Consider the following 12,644-nt stretch of genomic DNA (forward strand, 5'->3'; position numbering starts at 1 on the left):
TTTTAGTGTATGATTTAATCTCAAATTCAGTTTCTGAGCCCATCAATGTTGTAGTTTGCTTCCAATTCCATAACATTATTCTCATGTACAGGTATGCACTCACTGACAGCTGAAGATCTCATCCAAACATTTCCTCTCTCTAGACTTGGTGTTCCCAAATGCTGCTTCCTGCCTCGCCTCAGTTTTGAAATTCTCATTTTGGTTTCTGAACCCCTCACATTGCCCCATATTGCTGTAATCCCCCATAGCCTGGAAATCCTCAGGATCTCCAATCGGGCCTACATATGCCTTCATCTGCCTCAGCCTTTCCAGGATACTTCCCTTCAAGTACTCTCTAAAGACACCCTCTTAAACCAAGAGTGGCCACCAGCCCTAATGTCTTGCGAGGTTCTCCGGATGAATTGCGATGTGAAGGTGCTACATAAAGATAACTTCTTGTTGTGGGGGTGCTGAAGGTGCTGTTGCAATGTGGTCAGGTCACAAGTTTGACTCAGCAACAATGAAAGAAAGGCTATGAACCTGTTGAGCTTGCATCAAGTGATGAAGAAAGGAGTGGTAACTCAAATATTGGGGGAATTTTAATATCCATCCAAAAATACCAAAAGAAGTGATAAAGTGGGAGAAATTAGAACACAAGAGCAAACTAGCAAGAACTATGGAACAGATTATGTAAATGTTTTGCACAAGTAGGGAAATAAAAGTTTTAATAAATGCAAAATACTGCAAATACTGGAGAAACTCAGCAGATCTCAAACAGAAACAATTAACATTTTTATCTTTCAATCTTTAATTTTTAACAGGTTTACTTCAGGGGTTAAGTTATAAGGATAGATCAGAGAAATTAGGCCTTTATTCTCTCGCATCCAGAAGGTTAAGGGGTGATCTGATCAAGGTCTTCAGGATATTATCAGGGAAAGGCAGGGTAGATAAACTATTTCCACTGGTTGAAGACTCTAGAACCAGAGGCAGAGTCTAACAATGAGGCCCAGGCCATTCAGGAGAGATGTTAGAAAACACTCCGCCACACAAAGAGTAGGTGGAGCTTTAAAACTCTCTTCTTTAAGTGGCGGGAGATGCCAATTCAATTCTTAAATTTAAATCTGAGATAGATTTGAATTTTTTTACGAAGCAAGGGTATCAAGGGATATGGGCCCGACAGATATTATAGAATGTCAGAGTAGGTTCAAGGGGCCGAATGGTCTACTCCTGTACCTGAGTAGAGTCTGACTCTTTTTCAGAACGGAAGACAGCTGGAAAACTTCATACTTGCAAATAAGGGGTTACAGAACATGGACAACACAGACCACTGGGGCAGGTAAGCGAATGAATGAGGTAAGAGCTCACGTGTGAGGGTTTCAGAAACCAAGATGGGAATTTTAAAACTGAGGTAAGGTGGAAGTCTACAGGAAAATGTAAAGGGCCTGGTAATGGCTGTGGTGAAGACACGGGGTAAGTATGAATGAGAGAATAATGAACAGGAAAGGTTATAATAACGAATCAGGAAATGGCAGAGACATTGTGGGATGAAGTTTCTGGGATTTCTTTTGCTAAATGATGTGATCTTAATTTTTCTAGAGAGATTTCCCATGAGGCCTATGAGATTTTTTACTATTCCTTATCAATTAAATACTGACCAACTCTGCCCGTGTAACATTTCTCATGCTCAATTTCAACTCGCTGTGCACCCAGACAGTCTTGATTAATCTGGAGCTGCCTCTGCACCCCTCCTGCTGGATGGGGTGGAGCAGACGGGAGACCTCTTTTTCCACCAGGACCAGCAGGAGAAGCCGTGAAACAAGGCCATGTCCACCAGTTCTGAAGGAACTACCCGGCTCAGTGCTTTTCTCTGCCGCCTGGAAGCATGTCCCATAATGTAGGAAGGAGGTCAATGAGCTTCTCCACTCTGCCAGGGTCAGTGCCACCACCTTCTCTCTGATACCTCATCATCACTCACTCTCTCTCTCTCTCTCTCTGACGGCATCCACCTCCCAACAACACTCATGTTCTACCCTCGCACTACTGCCAGCAATATCTTCCTCACTTACTGTCCCTGACCCTGGGCAGCACTAACCCTGCCTGCCCTGTGTGCTGCCCATTCACTCAGAACACCTCCCCGAATGCACCAACTGGAATCGCTGTGTCCCCCACTTCCATCTCCCTCAATCCCTGACTCTCTTTCACTCCAGTCCCCAACAGGGCAAGTAGGGTCAAGGCAGGTGGTATGCTGCCCAACATTCAGCTCCTCAGCCCTTTCGTCCCTGCACTGGTATTGGAGGCTGCCCATGATTTACTGTACCAGATGCCCTGACCAAAGGTTAAGTCCCCGGCTTGTCTGAGGCCTGCTGACCAGTTTTCTTCCTTTGTGTCTGTACTAAACTGCAAGGCAAGATGGAAGTAGCATAAGCCTGATATAGCTGGCCTAGGGTCAAAGTGCAACAAGGCAATGCCAGGCAGTCAGCATGTAGACACGCTCAGAGTGAGTCTGTACTGTGGCAGTGAGCAAAGAGCCTGGGAGATATAGTCTGGTCAGGTCCATGAGCTACAGACATGTCCCTGAGCTCACAATGCCCTTGCTGAAGCATCCCTGGAAGTGGACTGGAGATGTACCATGGAGGGTTCTTCGAGACTGGCACATGCCAAATGTTAATGATTATGGGTTTGGGATCCAAGTGGCTGGTGCCCATGGGGTGCACCCGGAGATATTGGTTCCCAGTGTCCAACATGGTTTTCCTTCAGAGCAAGCAGTGAGCTGAATTCACCAGATACCTGGCTCTGGTTTCCAGGTTGAGAATACTCAACCATGAGCTTGTTCATGATTTGGAGATGCCGGTGTTGGACTGGGGTGTACACAGTTAAAAATCACACAACACCAGGTTATAGTCCAACAGATTTATTTGGAAGCACACTAGCTTTCAGAGCGTCCATCTAATGAAGGAGTGATGTTGGACTATAACCTGGTGTTGTGTGATTTTTAACTTTGAGCTTGTTCAGTTGTGTTTGGCAAAGTTGGGAGCTGAATATTAATGAGATGAGTCATTAGTAAGGTGTTTAACAAGCAACAATCCCTTATAAGATTCCACCCAATGTATCTGTCCTCACAATTAAACAAAAAACAAAAATTTAATACTCACAAAGAAATAATACTGGAGAAAGCAACTGGATGAATTATGGGTACAGGTAGCCCATCATGTGGAAAGAATCGCATGTCCCACATGGTGTATGACCTGCCTGGTGCCAAAGTAAGGGACATCTTGCACCAGCTTAAGATACTGGAGAGGGCAGGGAAGGATCCAGTTGTTGTGGTCCATTTTGGGACCAATAACATAGGCAAGAAGTCCTGTTTGGGGATTATCAGGAATTAGGAACAACCTTAAAAACAGGAACCTCAAAGGTTGAAATCTCTGGGTTATTAGCTGAGCCATGCGCATCATTATTGGGACAGGCCAGAATTATACTGTTGGGACGGGTTCCATCTGAACAGAATTGGGACCAGGATCTGGGCAGAAACGCTAAATAGGGTGGCCACAAGGATTTCAAACGAGGTGAAAGTAGGGAGGGGTCAGAAAAGGTTACTAAAGTTTCCAGAACAAGTAATTGGACATAGAGTATGGAAAGGGTAAGCAATCTAATGTCAGGCACAACAGACAAGGGGACAACTATGAGAAGGGCGGCAGTCAACACAGGACTGAAGTTGTTGTCCTTCATGCACGCAATATACGAAACAATGTAAATGAGCTGGAAGCACAGATTGAAATTGGCAGGTTCAATGTTACGGGTGTCACAGAGGTGGCCGTAGAGACATCTGGACTGGGAACTAAATATCCAAGGATACACATCCTATCAAAAGGACAGGCAGGTGGGCAGAGGTTGGTGGTGGTGGTGAGGGGGGTGGGGTGGTGGGGGGGGGGGGGGGGGTTGCCTTGTTAAGAAGTGACACAGTGTCAGAAAGTGTCAACTCTGAATGGGTAGGTTTGAGAATTCATAACGGGAAAAATACCCTGATGGGAGTTGTCTACAGGCCTAATAACAGCAGTCAAAATGTGGAGAAGAAAATAAAGCAAGAGCTGGAAAAGACGTGTAAGAAAGGCACTATTACAATAATTAGGTGGGACTTCAATATGTATATGAACTGGGAAAATCAGGTTGGTAGAGGATCCCAAGAAAAGGTATTTGTGGAATGTCTATAAGATGGTATTTTTGGAGCAGCATGTGGCCGAGCCCACCAGGGAACAGGTAATTCTGGATTTGGTGATGTCTGATGAGGCAAACTTGATTAGGGACCTTCAGGTGAAGGAATTTTGTGGGGGGGGATAGTGACCATAATATAACAGGATTCACCCCGCAGTTTATGAGGGAGAAACAGTGATCAGACGTAACGGTGCTAAAATTGAGGAAAGGTAACGACAAAGACGTGAGGGAGGAGCTGGTCAGAGTTGATTGGAAAGGAGATCCTAGCAGAGGAGATGGTGGAGCAGCAATGGCAGGAATTACTAGGGGTAATTTGGGAGGTACCAAAGAAATTCATCCTAAGAAAGAAGAAGGGGCAGCATGGGGGCCCAGTGGTTAGCACTGCTGCCTTACAGCACCAGGGACCCAGGTTCGATTCCAGCCTCGGGTGATTATCTATGTGGAGTTTGCACATTCTCCCCGTGTCTGCGTGGCTTTCCTCCGGGTGCTCCGGTTTCCTCCCACAGTCCAAGGGTGTGCAGGTCAGGTGAATTGGCCATGCTAAATTGCCTGTAGTGTTGGGTGCATTAGTTAGGGGTAAACATAGGGAAATGAGTCAAGATGGGTTACTCTTCGGCGGGTCGGTGTGGACTTGTTGGGCTGCAGGGCCTGTTTCCACACTGTAAGGAATCTAATCTAATTGTACATGCTAAGAATATGATGAGGCAGCAACATAAAAACAAAAGAAATACAATGTGGTGAAGGTTAGTGAGAAGTAAGAGAGAGAGGCACAGTACGTTGGTTCACTGGAAAATGAGGCTAGAGATGTAGTAGTGGGGAACAAAGAAAGGGCGGAGGATCTGAATAGGTACCTTGCACCAGCCTTCACGGTGGAAGATACCAGCACCATACCATAACTTCAACAGCGTCGGGGACAGAGGTGAGTGCACTACGGTGAAGGTGCTGGGGAAGCTGAAAGGTCTGGATAAATCACCCAGACTGGATGGACTAAACCTCAGAGTTCTGAAGAAGATAGTGAGCAGTGGGTCCAGAGGAGATTTACAAAAATGATCTGGGGATGAAGGGCTTGTCATATGAGGAGCAGTTGAAGACTCTGGGTCTGTACTTAGAGTCATAGAGATGTATAGGTTGTGGGGATATGTGACTGAAACTTACAGAATACTGACAGGCCTGGATAGAGTGGAGGTGGAGAAGATGTTTAGAAGAGATTGGGGCACAGCCTCAGAGTGAAGCGATGATCCTTTCGAACTGAGATGAAGGGGGTCTTCCTTCAGCCAGAGCGTGATGAGTCTGTGGAGCCCACTGCTGCAGAAGGCTGTGGAGGCCAATGCATTGAGTGTATTGAAGTGTGTACTTAATAGGTTCTTGGTGAGTGAAGGATCAAGGGTAACGGGGAGAAGGCAGAAGAGTGGGTTGGAGAAGCACATCAGCCTTTTATGAGAGATTATCTTATATTGGTGATCCCTGCTTCTGGGGACACACCTACGCACGCACAAGCATGTACCTCCTTCAATGTTAAAGACACTCTCACTGTGGAAGCGGATGGTTCTGCTTCAGCCATAATCGAATGGTGGAGCAAACTTGATGGGCCAAATATTTAATTCTGCTCCTATATCTTATGGTCTTATGGCTTAAATGGAGATCACTCCTCGAAGCCTGATGGCTGACACCCTGGAGTCTAAAAGAGGAATGGAAGGAGAAAGAGGATATATCAGTTTGAATCCTCCAAAATTCCCAACTTTCACAAACCAGCCCAGAGGATTAGAAATGAGCAAATGTAACCTCCTCCTCGTCCTGAAGATGAGGGAGGGGGAGAAAGCTCAGGGAACCACAGTCATAGAAACATCAACAGGATGGAAAAAACACTAGAATCTGTTTGGAGGAAGACTTAGAAAAATCACGATATGATCGGGCAGAGCCAGTATCAACTTATGACGGAAAAGTCACATGTTTGAAAGCAGAACCATCAGCTTACCCAAGTGAGAGTGTCTTTAACATTGAAGGAGGTACATGCTTGTGCCTGTGTATGTTTGTCCCCAGAGGCAGGGATCACCAATATAAGATAATCACTCATAAATTATGGAGAAATGTCTTTGGAATGTAATACTTGCTCTCACAGAGAGTAACTGAGAGAATCTGCTGTGAGCTGACACCTTTGATCACCACAGCGCAGGCAATTCTTGGCTCATCACTCAGTAAAGAACCTTCTGCTCATCATGTCTGTGCCAGAAACAACCACCTAACTATTCTAAACCCATTTTCCAGCACTTGGGCCAAACCCTTGTATGCTTTGGCGTTGCAAGTGAACAGCTGAAGATTTCTTAAATATCATGAGGGTTTCTTCCTCTAACACCCTTACAGGCAGTGAGTTCTAGATTCCCATCACCCCCTGGCTGAAAAACATTCTCCTCACATGTTCTCTAAATCTTCTTCCCCTTCCTTAAATCAATGTCCCCTGGTCACTGATCCCTCCATCAAAGGGAAAGGTTTCTTCCTGCCTGCCCAATCAATGTCCCTCACAACCTTATACATCTCAATCATACCTCCTCTCAATCGCTTCTGTTCTAAGAAAGACAACCATAGTCTGTCCAATCTCTTTTCCTAACTAAAACTCTCCAGCTCAGGCAATGTCCAGGTAAATCTCCTCTGCACCCTTTTCAGTGCTATCACATCCCTACGATAATGTGGATCCTAGAATTGCACACAATGTTCCAGCCAAGATGCTATCTCTGTCTCTTATCTCAACAGCGACTATCACCTAACTCTGTGGAGCTCCAATAAACTCTTCTCCATTTACTGTAAGAGAGCCTGTAACAGCTGAGTTACATCCCCACTTCAGTAAAAGGTACGTTCTCACAATGTTCCTGATGGTACAGATAGATGGAAAGGGTAGCTCACATATCAAGAAGAAAGCTACAGCCCAGGGGTCCCCAAAATGGCATTTGGGACATCAAGCAAGCTGGAAGGTAATGAGCTCTAAGATGGTAAAAGGTCACCAGAGAGCATAGTTCTGAAGTCATTCTGTGAGCACCTCAGGACAGGAACTGTGAGTGTATGAATTGTAAAACAAGTATTAATTTTATTCAAGATGCAGAAACAGGTGACATTCATTCCATCCCTGGATTTATAATTTAAATCGCAGGATAACTTTCTCCAGATGTAATGGTCCAGACATTCCATTACAAGCTCATAGCAGAAATGTTTCTTTACTGAGTGAGTGGTTCAGTTTGGGAATGCACTCCCCAAGAGAGCGATGGATCCAGGTTTGAGCGTGGCTTTCCAAAGGAAATGGGCTAGGTATCTAAAGAGAAAAGAACAAAGCAGGGCTATGGGGAAAGGTGGGGGCAGTGGAGCAACTTGCATTCCCCTTACAGAGCATGTACAGTCTCAATGGTCTGAATGGCCTTCTTCGGTAATGCAACCATTCCTTGATTTTTATCTAGAGAACCAAATTAGAATCAACTTTTTTCATCGATCTCGTTCCAATATCTTGAAAACCCCAGAGTACAAATACATACCTGGGGAGATACAATACTTACTGGAAATCTGGAGTTGCAGAAACATAAAACAATGGGGCAGGAAGTCAGCCATCCAGCTCCTTAAACCTTGCTCTCCCATTCAATAAGGTCTTGGCTGATTGTAACCCTGAATCCACATTCCCACCTATCCAGATAACCTTTCATCCTCTTGCTGAACTAGGTGGCACAGTGGCTCAGTGGTTAGTACTGCTGCCTCACAGTGCCAGGGACCCGGGTTGGATTCCAGCCTCGGGTGACTGTGTGGCATATGCACATTCCCCTTGTCTGCATGGGTTTCCTTCAGTTGCTCCGGTTTCCTCCCACAATCCAAAGATGCGCAGGTTAGGTGCATTGGCCATGCTAAATTGCCCGTAGTGTTCAGGGATGTGTCGGTTAGGTGCATTAGTCAGGGGTAAATGTAGAGGAATGGGTCTGGGTAGGATACCCTTCAGAGGGTCAGTGTGGGGCCAAAGGGCCTGTTTCCACACTGTAGGGATTCTATGAATCTATTTAACCCTGCCTTAAAAATATTCAAGAACTCTGCTGTTACTACCTTTTCACGAAATGTGTTCCAAAGGTTCACAACCATCAGAGAAAAAAAAATCCACCTCATTTCTGTTTTAAATAGGTGACCCCTGAACTTGACACAGTGATCTGTCATTTTGGATTGGCCCACAAAGAGAAATATTGCCTCCAAATCTACTCCTTAAAAGCCCTCAGGATCACTCAAGTTGTTTCTTACAATTCTAAAGTTCTTCAGTTATAATCCCAGCTTGTCCAACCATTCCTCATTAAACTCCGTGCCCATTCCAGGCATCAGTCTGTTAAACCTTCTCTGAACTGCTTCCCACATATTTACATCCATTCATCAATATTACACACAGTCATCAAACAATCTCATTTTTTCTTTAGTTTTGTATGGCCTGGCACCATCTAAAATAGGCAGACAGATAAAATGGTAAGAACTAACTCAGATATTGAGAGTGTGACCAATTGATTGGGGTCTAGTCGTGTATTATTCGTGGTGTGATACTATTGGAGAGATATTTAGCTCAAACCTGCAACATTCCTATGTTCCCGATTTTAATGTGGACACTAATTCATTCACAAAGAAAGAGCTTGTGCTTCTAAATATCAGTGGGACTCCCCCAAAGCTCTCTGCAGCCAGTGAATATTTTTCAAGGTCGTGTTACATTTCCCACAACACTGAAACATTTTTTAAAATGATATTCAAATTAAAACAAAATCGCACAGCAGAGTTTCAAGTTTAAGTCATGATTGAGTATGGTACAGCCATGGGGAACGTACCAAGGAATAACGCTACATAGTAACACTTCAACCAATCAGACTCAGCTTACCAACCATTGAGCACCCTTTATGGTATAAATTGTTGTTCCCTTTGAAATTTGACAGTCTTGCATCTGCAAGTTCAACAACAAATCTCTTTTCTAGCAACATTTTTTTTAAGGCAATTTATGTTCTCAACTTCAGAAAGATTATCCCCCGTTTAACTTCCAAGATGACCAAAATTCCATTATTTGTAATAATATGCACTGTTTCTTAATTGGTCACTTCGTTCTCCCCGAATCAGTCCAAAGCTGTTCTGTGCACCCAATCATCTGCTTCCCTTTCCCTTTGCAAGCCTGGTGATGTTGAATCTCAGAATTGGCTTTCACTGTGGAGGTTACACTGACAATTCTTTGACCCTAGCCTAAGTTATGTGAATCTTCCAACCTCCTTTAGATCTTCATCAACACTGACTGCCTCTTCAATTTGAACAGAAGCTTCTCCCCTTATTAAATGTTGTGGTCGATAGGGTCTCTGCAGATTGCCTCGATTTTCTTGCGCTCCCTCTCCGATACTCTTGCAGACTGTCTTGTGTTAGTGAGGTTCACTGATATCTTATGTAATCCTGTTATCCAATACTTGCTATCCACTCTCAAAGCTCATCTCCATGGTAATGGCAATCACGTGGGTCTTGAATCCAGGTAGAAATGCTAACTAGCTCTTGTTTAGACCTCCAACCCCATTCTATTTTGGAGTTAAATATACAGCTCAGATCTGCCAGACTCCAGATCATTGGAGAACAGACACACAAGGTGTATGTTGGAATGCTACACACACTCTCAGTGCATCGACTCTATTGGAAGTTTGACCTTAGACAGACAATTGCCTTGCTGTTTTCAAGAACAGGCTTGGTCTCTAGTAGAGTTGGAGACTTTTGGAAAGTTCCAGCTTACTTAGCTGGATGTGGAAGTTAGACAGAAAGATCCGAGTCTGACTCCTGGGTAACTATTACATTGATATCCACCTGACTATTTCCTCTGATAGCCTGACTACCAGCTGACTAAACCCCAGGAGGCTCCTGCCAGACCTGAGCTAGCTACCCCCAACCACCGGACTGCACCCCTCCCCCTTCCCCCAAGGACATCCCTTACAAATTGAGCTCAGGCCCTACTGTTACCTTACCTACATATACACCTCCAGATTACCCCCACTCACTTCATGGTTCTGAAGGAGATTAGGTTTGAGGTTACACTTGCTCCAACCGATATGATAATGACTCATAGTCTTTGAGTAAGAGAGTGTGTGGAGATCTATACAGGCTCCTGAAATGAGTAGATGAACTCAATGCAGCTCCTGAAAGTCACTCGTAATGATGTCTAACCAGTAACGTAAACTGGACCCATCACAAAATAAACTGACTTCTTACATCAGGCAACTGCCTCTTTAGTTTAGACTTGCCAGTGATATGACACCCACTGATCATCAGGCAGATCCTACCTGGTGTAGAAAGAGGGGAATTAGTGGCAGAAAACTCCTCCCAATTCCCCAGTTGAAAAGTTGAAAAGAGTACATCACTCAGACTCTGAAGAGAACGGTGTTAGGGAATGAGCTCACTAGAATATAGCAACTGGTAGAACATCAAGGAACTGAGGCTTATTCTCCCCAGGTCCAGTACCAGAGGAAGTTCTTCATTAGCAGACCACCTCTGCATTTCTGAAGCTGCAGGGGAACAATAATATATTGGTAACTGCAGCTCCTGAGGAAACTCAAATAAAACTCTGGTTTTCCACCAGATCATCATGTCAGACTGGCAGACTGACAGTCTCAACACAGTCAGCACTGAGGACGTCACCATTGTGAGAGCTGACAGCCTGGTGGTTTTAATCACTGGGACTATTAATCCAAAGGCCCAGGTAGTGTTCGGTGAACCTGGGTTTGAATTTCATCACGCCAGAACTTAGAATGTTAATCAGTAAAAATATGAAATTAGAGTCCAATACGACTATAAATCCATTGTCGATTGTCAGAAAATCTCATCTGGCTCATTAATGTCCTTTAGGGACATCTAGGCTTGTTGTTGGGAAAATTTTAGGCAGTCAATTAAAGAGACAGTCCCAAACACTGCAAAACTGTAAATAGCTCTGGGCACCTTATGGAAGGAGAGATCTACTGGTATTGGAGGCAGGTCAGACAAGGTTCACTAAGCTCCTACCAGGTTTGCATGGATGGCCTTTGACTAGGTTAAGCCTGAGCTCATTTATTTTTGTTATTCATTCACAGGATGAGGACGTCGCTGACTAGACAGCATTTATTCCCCATCCCTAATTGCCCAGAGGACAGTTAAGTGTCAATCGCATTGCTGCGGGTCTGGAGTCACATGGAGATCAGACCAGGGAAGGATGGCAGTTTCCTCCTGTTTCCATACGTAGGGAATCTAATCATAAAAAAAGTAAACCAGATGGGTTTTTCCAACAATTGATAGACAAACATGGTCATCATTAGACTCTTAATTCCACATTTCCATTTTATTGAATTCAAATTCCACCATCTGCCATAGCACGATTCAAACCCGGGTCCCCAGAACATTATCCTGGGTCTCTGGATTAACAGTCCAGCGATAATACCATTAAGCCATTGGCTCCCCTTCACTGAAGTTGACAGGCTAGATGTGGAGAGAGTCTCATAGGAGTAGCATCTAGGACCAGAGGATATTAAGAGGTCACACATTTCACACAGAGAGGAGGAGGAATTTCTTCTCTCAGAGGGTAGTGAATCTGTGATCTATAAGATCACCCCTCAACCTCCTATGCTCCAGTGAAAATGTCCCAGCCTCCTTAATACTCAGATCTTAAAGCCCCAGCAACATGCTGGTAAATCTGTTCTGAACCCTCTCCCACTTCACTTTTTAAACATTTGTTGATTTCTGACTGGGGGCTTTGCTAGCTGGCCAGCACTTATTGCCTGTCCCTAGTTGCCCTTGAGAAGATGGCGGTGAGTTGCCTTCTTCAACCACCTGCTGTGGATTGGCCCACAATGCCAGAGGGAGGGAATGTCAGGGTTTGGACCCAGCGACAGTGAAGAATGAAGGTATATTTCCAAGTCAGAACAGTGAGTGGCTCAGAAGGGAACTTGAAGGAGGTGGTGTTCCCATGTATCTGCTGGCCTGGTCCTTCTAGATGGAAGTAGTTGTGGGTTTGGAAGGTGGTGTCTGTGGATCTTTGGTGAATTTTTGCAGTGCATCTTATAGATAGTAAACACCGCTGCTATTGAGTGTAGGCGGTGGAGGGATTGGATAATATCCTTCCTAAATGAAGGTGACCAGAACTGGACTGATTGATTTATTGTCACGTGTACCTATGTACAGTGAATAGCTTTGTTTGCAAGCAGTACAGGAAGATCATAGTAAGTACATACAGATCATAGAGTGAAAAAATAATTGGACAGAATAAGGCATGTAGGTTACACTGCGCAGGACATGCGCTAGGCAAGATCAACATTAACATGATCAGCATCATTTGAAGTTAGAGATTCCATTCATCAGTCTAATAACAGCTGGAAATACGCTGCTCCTGAACCTGCTGGTGCATGTGTTCAAGCTTCTGTATCTTCTGCCTGACAGAAGAGGTTGTAGGAGAGCATTACCGCGGTGGG

General features: G+C 44.6%; 1 protein-coding gene across 4 annotated transcripts in view; it reads right to left on the reverse strand.

The window, feature by feature from the left end:
• Positions 1-12,644, reverse strand: part of paplna (papilin a, proteoglycan-like sulfated glycoprotein) — a 151,590-nt gene that overhangs the window by 119,239 nt on the left and 19,707 nt on the right. The window lies entirely within an intron of this gene.

Source organism: Hemiscyllium ocellatum, chromosome 8 (genome assembly GCF_020745735.1).
Source record: "Hemiscyllium ocellatum isolate sHemOce1 chromosome 8, sHemOce1.pat.X.cur, whole genome shotgun sequence".
Classification (NCBI taxonomy): Eukaryota; Metazoa; Chordata; class Chondrichthyes; order Orectolobiformes; family Hemiscylliidae; genus Hemiscyllium; species Hemiscyllium ocellatum.